A 14,702-nucleotide genomic window follows, 5' to 3' on the forward strand; every position below is an offset into this window, starting at 1 on the left:
TGCTGATTACCCTGGTCTTCCCGATCTTCATCCTGTTTGTTCCTACAATATCTGATTGTGTCTTCATCGTGCTATATATTACTCATATTATTTATTGTTGTATATATGTCATTACTGAGTGCCTAAATAAATGGTTTGTTTATCTTAGCCGAGTACTAAGCAGCCTGTAGAGGCCTAATAAGCATTTCTGTGACTCTCTGGAGGCAGATTTAAAAGCTTTTAATGTATCGTCTTGTGTTTGTTTTCCTCATCTCTTAGCACATATTTTTGTGCCTTACACATAGTCTTATTTTACTTCAAAGAACCTGAATCCAAGCCCTGGCTAGTGTAGCTCAGTGGATTGAGCGCGGGCTTGTGAACCAGACAATCATGGTCGATTCCCAGTCAGGGCACATTCCTGGGTTGCAGGCCGGTTCCCTGCAGGCCAGTTCCCAGCAGGGGATGCACAAAAGGCAACCATACATTGACGTTTCTCTCCCTCTCTCCTTCCCTTCCCCTCTAAAGATAAATAGATAAAATCTTAAAACACACACACACACAAAAAAAACCTAACTTAAAAAAAAAAAAAGAACCTGAGTCCAATTACGCAGGATGTGCTCTGGGATAATGATAAGAATCAGTACATAAAATCTCCGGGAAAGGTTATCTAAGATTTGTCTCAAGTCTGTCCACTGTGCAGGGGAGAAAGAATAGAGAAGGAACTGGCCCTCTGGAATCTTCTCACATAGACTCCCAGGCACATGCAAGGTGAGGAGAGTCCAGAGTATGCTTTTTTTATTCAATCAAAAGAGAAATGACTCGCTTTGCTGAAATAGATATTGCACTGTCTTAAGAACATTGAGAATGAGGAATAATTTCAATTTCTCCATCCCATTTGAGACTGTCCAGTGATGCTATATTGTTTCATCAAGAAAGTGTACCACCTTTTTAAGGACATGGCCAATGAGGAGCTTTCAGAGTTGTTAACAGGTCATTTTTGAAAACTAGAATATCTCTACTCATGAGGACTGCTGAGTTGAGGGAAAGAAAATTTAATAACAGATAAATGTGCCTGAGGTTCACAATCCACTGCCCAGTCTTTAAATGCCACAAAATATCTGGCCCACAGATACAACCACTAAACTTCATCAAACCAATACATTATGAATCTTTGAACTCCCGGCAAAAGATGAACTGAACAGCCAAACAGGTCATCTTCATCCACCTTGCAGAGTAATGGCAGAGAAGGCTGTTAACCTGCTTCTGATACAATGCTCTCGATCACATTGTCATATAACAGAATGAACTAGACTAATACATGAGACAGAAACTGAATGGATCCAGGCAGAAGCTAATGTGAAATTTATCTATTGAGTATAATCACTTGACCACCTGAGGCATACTTGCTTTGTGTGTATTCATTTGTGTGTGTTATATGTGCTCGACTCATCTAAATTAGGCTCTGGAGTTTCACAAGTATGAGGATCAGAACAATTGGTGGATAGAATGAGAGGAAAGTTGAGTTGACACTGGGAGGTTGTCTGGGGAGATCTAAGGGGTTTGTGCTTTACTCGAAGTTAAATGCGAAGCTTTGGGTGGGTCTTGAGAAAGAAGTGGCGTGACCTAACGTTTTTGTTTGTTTTAAAATCACTCTCCTGCTGTTCATAGGGGATTGAGGGGCAAAGCTAGTAATGGGGAGCTCTTGGGAAGCTCCAACCAAGATAGCAAGAGGAAAGAAAGGCTATACTAAATGTTCAAATGTTTTCAAATGAAAGAAGCAACAGAATTAAGAATGAGGCATAGGACCCTGGCCAAGTGGTTCCGTTGCTTGAAGCATCATCCTGTGGGTTCCATTCCCCGTCAGTGCACACACCCAGCTTGCAGGTTTGATCCTTGTCGGGGAGGCAACAGATCAATGTTTCTCTCTCTCCACCTTCTTCTCTCACTAAAATCAACATTTTGTGGCATATATCTCTCCAAGAAAGGGAAACAAAAGAAAAAATAAACAAATGAGACTATATTACAATAAAAAGTTTTTGCACAGCCAAGGAAATCATCAACAAAATAGAGAAATCACAGAATGTGAGAAAATATTTGCTGATACAACTGATAAAAAGTTGACATTCAAAATTTATGAAAAACTTACAAAACTCAACACCTTTAAAAAAAGCAAACAACCCAATTAAAAAATGGGCAAATGAGCTGAATAGACACTTCTCCAAAAAGGACATACAGACGGCTAGCAGACACATAAAAAGATGCTCAATGTCACTAATTATCAGATAAATGCAAATTAAAACCACAATGACATATCATCTCATACCTGTCAGAATGGCCATCATCAATAACAAACAACAAGTGCTGTGAGGACGTGGAGAAAGGGGAGCCCTTTGCACTGCTGGTGGGAATGTACAAGGGTGCAGCCACTGTGGAAAGCAGTATGGAGATACCTCAAAAAATTAAAAATGGATCTGCCTTTTGACCCAGCAGTCCCACTTCTGGAAATATATCCAAAGAACTCAAAACACTAGTTTGAAAGAATATAAGCACCCCTATGTTCATTGCAGCATTATTTACAATCACCAAGATATGGGACCAGCCCAAGTGTCCATGAGAGGATGAGTGGATAAAACAACTATGGGACATTCACACAGTGGAATACTACTCGGCCACAAAAAGAAGCAAGTTTTAGTTACCCTCTGCTACAGTATAGATGGACCTGGAGAACATGCTAAGTGAAATAAGCCAGAGAAAGACAAATGCCATATGATTTCCCTCATATGTGGAATCTAATGAACAAACTGAACTAACAAGGAAAATAGGGACAGACTCATAGATGAAGAGCAAGATGACAGCTAGTGGAGGGGCAGGTGAGGGGTGGAGGGACTGAGCAAAAAGGAAAAAGGACTCATGGATACGGACAACAGTGTGGTGACTGCGGGAAGAAGGAGGGCATAAGGGTACTAAATAATAATAGAAACAAACACAATAAAAAATAAAATCAATAAGAACATATCATTGGGTGAGGTTTTATTTAAAAAGAATGTGGCATAGGATTATTATTATTTTTATTTATTTTAATAAGATTTTTATCTTAAACTTGAAAATATTTGTAAAATTTTTTCTCCCAAGTCTAATAAGCATCATATTCTGATAAGTAGAAGTAACAAGTTAAATGAGCAAAACTTATTTGTTCTGGTCTTTTTACAGCATTTTTATATGTATTGGAAAATAATTTCGAAAAGGAATATTAAGTCTGGCGAAAGCATCAATAATTGTTCTGTAACTAAATCTACCTAACGTGATTCAATAGACTAGAGAATTCTACAAAACAGCTAATTTAAATTAGGCACACTGAGATCTAAATCCATAAAATAACTATGCAATTAGTTTAAAACATTGGTGTTAGTGGCCTCTCAATCACATATCTACTCTTAAAGTAAATAAACTATAACAAATGTCAAAAGTGGCTATGATTCTCAATCCACAAATTTACACATCTGTGTAAGGGATATATATCCATTTACTGTCTTTAAATCCATTTAAAATCAATTCTCAGCCCTCGCCCCACTCAACCCCAGGGCACTAGCTCTCAGCAGGCTCCTTGACTTCCAGCTGCTTTACTCCTGAGGAAATCTCCTCAGCCTCCTCTCCTTAATTTAAAAAGGACATCCCTTCTATTCTTCTCTGTGCCTCAAGGTAAGCACTTCAATGAAGTCAGACTTTTTGGAAAACAAAAGCCAGAAATCAGAGTATATTAAAGGTGACTTCAGTTTTTGCTCCTAACATTAATTTCTCTTAAGGGCAATTACTTCATTTTTATTATGGCATGTTGCTTATGCTCTTGTATAAATTTTCACATATTCTTTATACCAAAAACCTTATTAAAACACTACCAGTTTTTCAATTTTCTACCAGTTAAAAAAAATTACAAAACAAAACAAAATCCCTTAAGATCTTTGTCTGTGGTGTGAATACTGTCTCTTCTTTGTTTGTTTACATTTGCTCATTCATCCACAAATACATTTAATATATATATAATGAACAGGATACTTGATAGATACAGTGTGCAAACAGCATGAGACTTAAAGACTTCCATTAAACAAATAGGATGTAGCAAAAGTATTAGGATGTCATTTTCATGCTTAAGTTACAAAAGATTGTACTTCCATCTTGCCTGCACCCTCTGGCCCTCTGGTGTGTTTGCTCTCATAGAAACTGGCTGCCATGTTCTGAGCTCCTACACAGAGGCCCGTGTGGAAAGAAACTAACTGAGAGCCACCTCGAGCCACCAGCCAGTGAGGAACTAAGGCTGTCAGTCCCACCCAGAGAAACTGCATCCTGCCAACAGCACAGGGGTGAGCCTAGAGCAGCTCCATCCCCACTCAAGCCTGCAGGTGAGACTGGAGCCCTGGCCATCGCTGGGGCGGCCTGCGAGGGACTCTGGAGCAAGGGACCCAGATAAGCTGCACGCAGGTCTCCACCTATGGAAACTGTGAGATAACAAATACTGTTGTTTTAAGCCACTAAGGCTTAATTTCTTATATATCTATAACTAATACAAACTACCAAGCATTTGTTGTGCCCTTGTTCAACAGGAAGTTGAGAAAGCCAGTGAGTCTCATACTGTTTGCATACTGTACCTATCAAATATCTCGTTCATTGTATACATTAAAAAATTTGTGGATGAATGAATGAGCAAATGTAAATAAACAAAAATAGAGACAGCCATATCATAGACAAAGACTTTAAGTAGTTTTTTTTGTAATTTTTTTAAAGTGGTGGAAAATTGAAAAACTGGTAGTGTTTTAATAAGTTTTCTAACATAAATGATATGTGAAAATTTATACCAGAGCATAAACAACATGCCATAATAAAAATGAAGTAATTGAGCCCTGGCTGGTGTGGCTCAGTAGACTGAGTGCCAGCCTGTGAACCAAAGAATTGCTGCTTTGATTTCTAGTCAAGAAACAGGCCTGGGTTGTGGGCCAGGTCTCTAATAGGGGGCACATGAGACGCAACCATACATTGATGTTTCTCTTTCTTTCCCCTTCCCCTCTCTCTAAAAAAATTAATTAAATCTTTAAAAAATATTTAAAAATGAAGTATTATTTGTTATCAATAAATAATATTAAGATACTAAAGTTGATACAGAAAATTATGCAAATTGTAACAAAAATTCTCCTTACTATGTTATTCACTATCTGAATTCTATCAAAGGATATAAAATGAACATTCCATTGTAAATGTCAATATTTGTTCTGTTCACATTCTAGAAGTACATAACTGCACTTGGCAACAAGCACACAACGCTGAAAAAAATTGCTTTACATGAAAGACAAGCAACAAGAAGGAACACGTTTTTTAAGCCAAGTCAGACCTGCCCCATAGAAATGCGACTCTGGCACCTGCCACGTTCCCTCACGTTTTTGCCTGTAGAACAAGGTGTGTACCATCAGTGCCAGTGAAAGGCCCAGGGAATGGTTGCCAGATTAAGTAAATAGAAATACAAAATGCCTAGTTAAATTTCAAATATACAGTGGATAATTTTAATATAAGTATGTCCCTCAAAGTTACTATTTACTTGGTGGAGAAGAGTGAAGTTTCCTAAAGAGGGCAGACTATGAGCAAATCCAAAAATGGTTGCTACGGGGACTGCACAGAAAGAGAATGAGGAGGAAGCGCCCACAGGGGGCGCTCTGATCAGCCAAGTGAGGAAGGAGGCTGTGTGTTCTTCACTAGGGAAAAGACAGCCAGTTCGTTATATTTCTACATATGTGACTTTGCTGTGCTTTGAGCTTTTTATCTCCCCCCACGTCCAAGTGGAGACTTAACAAACGTATACTACTCACCACCAATTTTCAGCAGAAATCAGTAAAGTGTCTTTGAGGAAGGAGTAGGTGTCTGCCTGGCCCCTAGTGGGACCCTGAGTCCAAGTCAGAGAGTTCAAGAGACATTAATAAAGAGATGACTGCCCACGCCCACCTGGTGGACGTGGGCTAAGGTGGACAGGGCTAAGGAAACCGATAAGGGATGTGTCTGCACTCAGAGGCTACCTATCGAGAACAGGGACACTCCCAGAGCCGGCCAGCACAGGCCTGACGGAGCCCAGGGAAGCTGCAGCCGTGGTGGGTGAGCCCCTGCTGAGGCAGGGCAGCAGTGGATAGAGGGAGCCCCAGGCCGGTGGGGAGGGGGAATAAATGTCCCATACCTCCCTTTACCCTTTAAGTTTTCTCTTGGGGTCTTCCATCTATTGGGAGGACCCCCAAGTGAGACAGGTAAGAGAGGTCAGGCCTCCTGAGGCAGGGAAGCGTGAGTAAACTGGCCCCAGGGGTAAAAAAAAAAAACGAAACAGAACAGAAACAGCACAGAGGTATTTTCTAGGTTGCACTGTCACCTTTTTGGATGAGCAACAGCCTGTCTTTCATAAAAGAACAGCTATCAAAGTTCAATAAATCTGGCCTGTGAAGTCCAGTATACACTGTATTTTTATTTTTCGAGTACTTAATAAGTACAAACCAGTGTGCCAGGTTGGGGGGCAAGCAAGACTAGTAATAACAATGACTAACACGGGGGCGCACTCAGTACGTTCCCGGTGCTGAACTAAGCGCCTTACAGGCATTGTTTGATACATCCTCATGCCAGTCTTATTATACTTGACATCTTACAGATAAACACTTGAGATACAGAGGCTGAATAACCTGTGTCATGGGCTGCCCAAATGTGAAATAGCACTGATCTACCTGCAGTTCTTTCTTGGTTCCTGACCTAAAGAAACCTCGTCCAGGAGCAGAAATACTGGTTGATAAATAAAAATAAGTGTTACAAGTTCAGTAACGGTCGGGAATTATGAAAGAGGTGGGGCAAGTAACCCAGAACACAGACGGGAGAGGAGCAGGCAGTAAAGAGGAAGCTATGGGGAATGGGGACTTCATCTTAGCGATGGCATCTGCATTATAACAGTTACGTTATGTCCTGCTTTGCAGGACGGCTAATTTGTGCTACACCCATGTTCCCACCTTAGTGGTCTCCAGCTCTGGCTGCACTGATCACCTCTAAAAAAATCCTCCGGACCCCATCCCCAGATATTTAATTCAGGGTTCCTGGGGACACATGCAGTGCTGACATTTGTGGTTTTAAAGTCCTTCCCAAGCAATTCGTCTATGCAGACAGGTTAGAACAAATGTATTCCTCTAAAATTTCTCATGAGTTGGGAGCAATGTCTTAATTTTATGTCTTATAACTCAGCCTTACATGTACTTTGACATTTAACTGAACTAACTTGAATCAAAAAGCTAAAGGAGTATGAATGAAAAAAATTATAAAACCCTATTTTGATTACATAACTTAGAATGACTCAAATGAAAAGAGGGAAATAATTTCCTTAATTAATGCTCTTTTCATCGAATTTGTAAAGAACACAGGACCCTTGTACTTTTCCAACAAATTATTGGCACACGGTTTTTCTCAAGAAGCACATGTTCACCCACGTGCCAGGAAGCTGGTCAAGCCATTTCCATCTACATCCCACAAAGAGCATGTGCATCAGAGGCAAGAAAGTCACGCCCGGGCAGACCGCAGAAGAGGGCACGCCCAGCACGGGAGCACCTGGGCGGAGACACTGTGACCCGAGTAATGGTGGCGAGGAGAGCAGTAGGCGTCTGAGTACCTGGAATGGAAACTCAGCCCTGGGGCTGCAGAGAAAATACAGCAGAGACAAATCCAAGGGCGGAGAAAACAGGAGGGTGGGTCTCTCCTCTGTGCTGTGTGCCTTTTCAGGCTGCCAGGTTGACTAACCAGTAGTGTGGATCTGGGTTGAGCCAAAGGGCTTTCAGGAATTTTAATGAAGTAGTACCTTTGCAAGCCTGTGGTATCTAATTGAAGGAGTAGATTTGATTGAGAGGAGTGGGTGGGGAATATTTGCCTATGGAGCTTGAGCTCCCGTGCAGGAGAAAGAAGAGGGGGAGGGAAAGAGCACAGACTTCAGGGCCCAGTGGAGAGAAGTGCAAGGCTAAGAGCCAACAAGAAGGGTTATTCTTGCTGATGGGAGTAACTTCTCAAGCTGCTGGAGCCTGGGTAACAACTCTCATCCCCCCCCTCAATACTCTTTGATTTAATGTAAACAGAGGAGAGGAGTTGATTATAATACTCGATAGAATTAGAACCACCTTTTCATTGTGAGCATCCTAATAGTCAAAACAAAGAGAGAAACACAGTTTGTTGCATGAAGATATAGTGTCAGAAGAAACATCATAGGAGAAACATCAACTAGTCACTCAGAAGTACAATGAATTCTTCATTCCAGAAGCCCCACACTTGAATATTCTCTATTCTCAAGAGACACCAATAAAGTTTCTTTTTTCCTTCTATGAGCTAGGGGTATATATATCTAATCAAGGCCTATACTCTGACAGAAGCATTTGGTCCTTCCCATTTTGTGTAGCATATGGCATCAAAATGTGATTTATTCAAGTAAATTGCCCTTAAATCATGTCCAGCCATGAAAATAAATCGAGAAAAATGAACACAATGCATATGACTCTACCCCTGATGAAATGAGTAGACATTAAGGTGACCTCAGAATTTTGGTTTAGATGACTGATTTTTCGAATGCCATTCTGATACACTAACAACTGAGAAAAATAAAGAAAACACTCATATTCACTGCACAGAGACTAGCATCTTCAGCACTTGCTATTTTCGGTGTGATAAAGATCATCAGGAGTGAACCTGCGGACATCCTAGCCAAGGATGCTTATTAACCCCTTCACCTAAAGATGTTGGTGCTGCAACTCTTTTTGAGAAATGTGACTTACCAAGCCATGGATACAAAAAGGTAACTGCATCCAAAAAGAAATGGCTCTTACTTTGTCTCGTTTTCAAATAGTGTGGAGTAACATCAGCAAGATGATGAGGTAGGAGTTTCCAGTACTTGTCCCCTCATAGAAACATCGATTTGAACAACTATCCACCCACAAAAATACCTTCACATGAGCTAAGGATTCCAGGTGAGAGATTGCGGCATTTAGATGAAGCACAGGAGAGGCACCAAAGAGGGTAGAAAGGACAGTTTCACATTCCCCCCAGTGCCCCTCCCCAAGCCCAGGCAGCCCAGTACAGAGAGTCACCCTCCCCGTGGGGGAGGAGCGAACTGACACCCAACTTCACTGCAGACCCCAGCACCAAGCCCACCCCGGGAACCCCGAGCCCGGGCCAGCCCCAGCCCCACAGACCCAGGCTCCAGGCCAGTTACTGTGCAAGGCCTACCCCAGCGCCCAAAGGCTCCAGACTGGTTCCTGAGGTCCCAAACTACAGGCTTGCTCCCGTGCTAGGTCAGCTCCTGGGGACCCGGCCTCCAGGATAGCCCCCGTGGGTCCGGGCTCCAGACCTGCCCTTGCAGTCCCAGATCCTAGAGCCACTCCCACAGGCCTGGCCCGGTAGATCTCGATGCTGTGCTGGCCCCCACAGATTCAGACTCTAGGACTGCTCCTTCGAACTCAGGTTCCGGACTCACCCCAGCACCAGGCTGGCCCTCACAAACCCAAGATTCAGGCCACTCCCACAGACCCAGTCTTCAGGCCCAGCACCACAGTTCTACACGCCAGACCTGCCTCTGTGGGTCCCGGTTCTATGCCAGCACGCCCAGACTCAGAACCAGGCCTGTCCCTGTGGCCCAAGGGACAGGCCCGACCCCACTGCCAGACCAGTCCACCACAACAATGAGCTGGAATATCACTGGCTTCAAGTATGGTACCAAGACAGAACAGCCGAAAAAAGAGCTATTTCTGCCAGTTTGATCCTGAAATCTAAGCCATACTGACTTCTTTAAATGATATTTTTAGCCTACACCTCTGTATCAAGATTCTTCATGTCTTTCAGCTGAGCTATGAAATTGAGATTGCCTTAAGTAATCACAAATGATATTCCAGACGAGGAAGGTGTTCCTTTAAAAAAAATCATACATTAAGAGACCACACTATGTGTATGCAAATTAAGCAAGACTCATTTGTGAAATCCTGTAGATGGCTTCAATCTACATGGGTCAGGCAAGCTACACCACCTATCTGTATGAGCTGCTGTTTTGAGAGACACACTTAAGTGACCAATGCAGGACACATTATGTATCACAAATGAATGTGATACATACACATTATGTATCATTATGAACTGTCTGGATGTGGCTGTACCCCAGAAGCCAGAAAATCTAACAGAACTGGCTTACTAATAATAATGGCTGAACTTGTTTTGAGAGTAACACAACTATCAGTTACCCTCCCTCTCTCCCTGCCCCTTTTTCTTTTGTCAATGTCTCCATTTCTTTTTCTGGGAATTTTTATTTACTTGTTTTTATTTTTCTAGAGAGAGGGGCAGGGAAAGAGAGAGGAAGAGAAACACTGATGTGTGGTTGTCTCTTTCGCACCCCGTGCCCGGGACCTGGCCCACAACCCAGGCACGTGCCCTGATTGGGAACCGAACCGGAGACCCTTTGGTTCACAGGCCTGCGCTCAACCTGCTGAGCTACACCAGCAGGGGCCTTTTCTGGGAATTTTAATGGTACCTGCCACATAAGATTGTTATGAGGATTAAATAATATGTATGACATGCATTAAACAATGACTGTCATGAAGCAGTCAATAATACATTTTATCTGCTCTATTTTCCTATATATAGCATATTAATCAACAAAAATACCTTGTCATTTTTAGAATTCTACTTATCCTGGGGGATAACAAGGGTGCTCAAACACTTGCTAGATTTGCTTAGCTATTTCCATTACTGATATGGCTTGAAAAAGATAATACCCACTAACGACTTTAAGGCTGTAAAGGATGGCTCACTTTCACTACCTCTGAGTCAGAGCCCAATGGGATTAATGAAACCTGAACTCCTAAGAAAATATGAAGGTAGTGATGGATACTGAGATACTAAGACGAACCATTACATCTGTTAGAAACCTTCAAACTGAAAGGACCTGAATCGGACACCAGTTCTCTCCAGTGCAGAGAACTCACAGGGAGTTCACACTGTTGCTGGGCTGTGGAGGGCCCAACCCGGAACACAGGCCAGCATCAAGGCAGCGCTACAGGGAGGGAGCTGGGCGCTCTTGGCAGAAACAGCCGCCCCTGCCACCACGAGTCACACCTAACTGTCCCTATGGGTATGTCAGTCACCGAAGATCCAGAGTCCTGGGTGGGACTACTGGATGAACTAAGCCCTGGTCCCATGACCAAGGCCTGGCTCCAATGAGAAGAGCAGAAGAACTGGCATGTTGTTACTATAATCGGAGCGAGTACCCTGTGCTCCCTGGAGACCGATGGTGGGTTATGCCAAACAGAGGGAAACGTCTGGAAGACAGACAGCCATAAAAGAAACACTGACTTTCTGCTTCACCTTTGAACTGTCAGTCATAGCAACAAGGGACTGAAGGCCGCCTTATAAAAAGTTGTTCAAAAATTAGGTTTCACCAGGCAGTGGCCAGTTCAGTGGACCTCGTACCTTGGAAAGCCAAATTCACATTCCCTCAGCCCTAAATAAACTCTGCCTTTTAAGTAATTGGCCTTAAAATTTTGTCTTTAGTAGCACAATAGCTTGAATCAATTCAGAGATCACATAGACAAATAGCAAGATTGTATACAGGGTTTAAATAATTAGCAGTATGGTAAGACAAACCGGTCACTTACAGCTTTGACATACACACTAACCAGTCAGGCTATCTTCTACCACCAAAGCCACGCTAAGGATCACTTCAGTAACTTTCCACCTGTAATCTCCTGTGGCTGTATGAACTGGGTGGTTTGAAACAACAGAAATGTATTCCCACACAGTTCTGGCGGCCTGAGGTCGGCATCAAGGCGTCCGCAGGGCTGAATCCCTCGGGGGGTTTAGGGAAGAACACGCTCCAGACCTTCTTGGCCCGAGGTGCCGCTCTCCAGTCCCTGCCTGCGTGGTCTCCTTGCAGCCTCCAAGTGTATGTCCTCGCCTGCGTCCCCGGCTTCTCCCTGTCCTCTCTTTTAAGGGTGCTTGTAATGGCATTGAGGGTCCACCCTTAGAATGTCCTCATCCCAGGACCCTTAATGTAGTCACACCTGTCATTTCAGGAGAGGGGAGGGGAAGGGAGGAGATGAACGGGGAGGGGACGAGAGCAGGGGAAAAGAGTGAGGAACTACAGAAATACTAGAAGAAACATGAATAAACTCCTCCATAATCTGTAAATGATTTTTGAAATAGGAATCAAAATAAAATATTTTATTAACATTGTATTAATATTAAAATATATTAATAAAATATTGGTGAATTTAGCCACAAAAATTAAAACTGTTCATATGTAAAAAAAAATCAGAGGTAAATAAGCTGAGATGAAAATGTTTGCAACTTATATCACAAAAGACAATTAACAATACTTCATTAAGAGTTCATGAAAAGAACATATACCAGAAAATAGAAGAAAAATGGGCAAAGCCATGTACATTCAGAGAATGAGAGGAAATGGTTTATAAATATCCAAAAGGCCTTCAACCTCACAAAATTAAAGAAGAGGAAGAAATATTTTCAGAGAACAGCCTTGCCAGCTGTACAACGTCACGTCTCACACATACTGTGAGTCGGTCACAGGGCCGGCCCAGATTCAAGGAAAGAGGAAATAGACTCTACTTGGTTATCGAAAACTGGCCATGCAGCACTGCAAAATAAAGCATGTGGGATGGGAACTACTGTTACAGCCATCCTTGGAAATACAATCTACCCACCGTAAAATGCGAATTGAAACAATAAATATTTCTCACCCAATAAATTCGCAAACATCTAAAAGGGTACAACGCACTGGAAGGAAACAGGTGCTCTCAGATACTGCCGAGTGGGAGCGTGGTACAGGGCCCACGAAGGGGAGTCTGGCAATGTTATCCTTTCACGCAGCGATTATACTCCTATTCCTACCTCCATGAACAGGATGTATATACATGCTCGGTTTATCACCCTCACTTTTATGGCACCCACCACCAGCACAGGCAGGGGGCAGGTATGAGTTTAAGTGAATTAAAGGAATCATCAACTGATACGCCAGCAGCATCGTGGCTGGTCTTACAATCCATCTTATACTCTGAGGATCTCAAGAGCGTATCACAGAGTAAATCTGACAGAGGGTCTGGTTTTGCAACAACTTGATCCTCTGCACATTTACGCAGAGATGAGCTTCAGCTTCCAAGTCACTCACAAATTATTATTTAATGAAATCATTTGCCTGGATATCTCTTGTGCCTTCCTGTTAACCTCCTGAATCCTTCACATTTGGTGTTGCACCTCACACTCCAAAGTCAATTACAGACTCACCAGGACTATTACACATACCCTATGTACATCTGAGCAGCTTGTCTGTAACTATCTCTCATAAGTCAGCTGTCTCCAGGCTAAGGAAAATCTCTTTATCATTACTTATTTGAGTTGCAGGTAGTAGCTCAGGAAATCATATTAGACTTCAATCAATGTTAATTTCAGAGAGCTAAAAAATGACCACTAGATGATTTAAAAACAAGAGGCAAAGAAATTCACCAATCATACAGTTGTTCTTGGAGATATGACCTCAAAGACAAGCACAGGATGCGTTACAGCGTTTTAAAGATCATTTCTTAAGATTTACATGAAATCAACTGCCTACAGAATGAAATTCTTAACTTGATGTATATAGAACAGTAACTGGAAACATAGGACTTCTTACACATGTGTGAAACACTACTATCTCTAAGAAACATTACTGTATCTTGACATGTACAATGCACACCTTTTTGCAACAGGTTTTGAGGGTAAAATAAGGGTGTGCATTATCATGGGTAGTACTAATTCTATATCCATATTAATGTTTTTCTTTTATCCATGCTTTTGCGTTAAAAGTGTAGCTCTAGAAAGTAGTAACGATATCCGTATGCAAAATAATACCCTGGAATATGATAATTGGTTTTGTTTCCAAATACAAATAAAATTGAATTAAAAAATTTAAGTTTTTTTCCCTGAAATTTTGGGTCAAAAATGTGGGTGTGCAATATACACAGAAGCACATCATACACAGCAAAATACAGTATTTTCTTTCAAATAATCTTAAGCAGTAAGCTGATAAGCCTTGAAAAACTGATAGGTGTCTCAAAATGTCAAAGATAAATGTGAAAATAATAGACCTCATGGGTGGAAAAACGTTAATAGTGCTTCACATAATTAAAATATGCATGTTTATTTCATCTCAAAACTATGATCTACACGTTCAAATGTAAATGAAGTTGTATTTTTATAATTGCCCTATAGTGCATTTTAGGCAACATCCATCACCACCTCTACCCAAATAAAAGAAATCAGGATTTCTCAGGCTAAGCACTACTGACATTTGAGGCCTGATAATTCTGTTTTGAAGTCTGTCTTAGCCTTTCAGAGGAGATACCAGCTTTCCTGTCTGTCTCCCCACCCCACATTGTGAAACAAAAACATCTACATTGCCAAACGTCCACTAGGGGGCAGAATAGCTCCACTTGAGAACCACCACGACAAATGCTTTGTCAAACTTCTCCAGTTAAGTAACTTCCACATTTTTATGTCCCATTTTCTTTCCAGTTATCTAAAATCTAGTTAAAATACAGGTTCCCCTCTGGAGAAAACAGTTGTTTACTATTACCACTGCCCATCTACTCCATTAAAGTTTATAAAAATAAGACATTTCAGGCAGTTGTTATGTACTGCTGTTA

This window comes from Artibeus jamaicensis, unplaced genomic scaffold, assembly GCF_021234435.1.
Source record: "Artibeus jamaicensis isolate MK-2021 breed Jamaican fruit bat unplaced genomic scaffold, CSHL_Jam_final contig_387, whole genome shotgun sequence".
Taxonomy (NCBI): Eukaryota; Metazoa; Chordata; class Mammalia; order Chiroptera; family Phyllostomidae; genus Artibeus; species Artibeus jamaicensis.